Source organism: Schistocerca cancellata, chromosome 2, assembly GCF_023864275.1.
Source record: "Schistocerca cancellata isolate TAMUIC-IGC-003103 chromosome 2, iqSchCanc2.1, whole genome shotgun sequence".
In the NCBI taxonomy this organism is placed as follows: Eukaryota; Metazoa; Arthropoda; class Insecta; order Orthoptera; family Acrididae; genus Schistocerca; species Schistocerca cancellata.
This window is the reverse complement of record NC_064627.1, coordinates 249749662-249751010: the sequence shown is the minus strand read 5'-3', so window position 1 is coordinate 249751010 and position 1349 is coordinate 249749662.

Here is a 1349-nt window from a genome sequence, read left to right as displayed (position 1 = left end):
CCGAGAAACAAACAGTAACCTAACGGAGTGAGAAGGTGGTTCCTCGTCGTTCTTATTAGGGTGAATAATATTCCGCTTAAAACCCATATTAGCCTATGACGATGGCCCACCAGCGGTAACTATAGGAATTTTAACCGATACTCACACTTCTCCAGCACAAACGCGGGAAACCTCCACTTAATGAGAGACCGTGACTCTGGTCTCTGACAGTGTTTTAGAAAGAGTGAACACCGAAACATCTTGAAGAAGATTCCATCAGAGGGATCGAAACGTCGATTATTTTAGAAGAAAATATGACGCGGCATAACAACCCTGAAGATCTTAACTTTACTGGCAACGGACACGAAACCCTGCAGACTTACATAAGACGTTTGAATTTGTTGACGATGACGTTAAAATCACATTTCCCAGTTATGGAAATCGTCACCATAAAGCTCTTGATGCAGTGACGCGTGGTGTGGATAATACTTACGACGGCACAGTATTGTGACAGTTACTACCTATGGACATATCGGACTCTCGGTGTAACTGGCAGACGCTTATCCGTGGGTTGTGGCGCACTGCCGCTAGTACAGCCTTCATTACCTTCTCCTGTAACATACTTTCCGGAACCGCGGGACTGCTACGGTCGCAGGTTCGAATCCTGCCTCGGGCATGGGTGTGTGTGATTTCCTTAGGTTAGTCAGGTTTAAGTAGTTCTAAGTTCTAGGGGACTTATGACCTAAGATGTTGAGTCCCGTAGTGCTCAGAGCCATTTGAACCATTTTTGTAACATACTTGCTTCGTTTCCTTCTGTCGGTCTGTACGCTGCCATCAGGCATAAAGGCGTTCACGACCTTGTAGAAGAAGGAACGAGAGCGAGCTTGCTCTGGAAAACGCTCGGCGTACAGCCAACAGCAGCCTCAATATTTCTATCTTCTCCGAAAATCACGATCATTTCAGTTATTTCTTCTATGATTGCGATATTCATCGTCCACTTGAATGTTTGTTGTCCATCTGTTAGGTAGCTGTGCAGGCAATAAAACCTGCGCAAATATTTTAATAATTAGAGACGCTATCTGTTCTACGTCTGCACAGTAACTGAGCTCAGGTCGCAATATACTTCCGTTATGATATGTCGTAATACGCTACACGGCCACAGTGACGCGTCGGGTAGTCCTCTGTTCGATTGTCAGAGATATACATCGTTACGAATGGGGGTTTCCAATGAGAAGATATGGACTATTGGCCTGTCATACCCTCGCTGCATGGAGGTGGGATCCCACGTATCACTGGATATTCAAGGGCGATTGAGTAGCAGGTCGTAAATTACGATTGTGTTGCCAGTTTTATTCCTACGATTAAAGCGT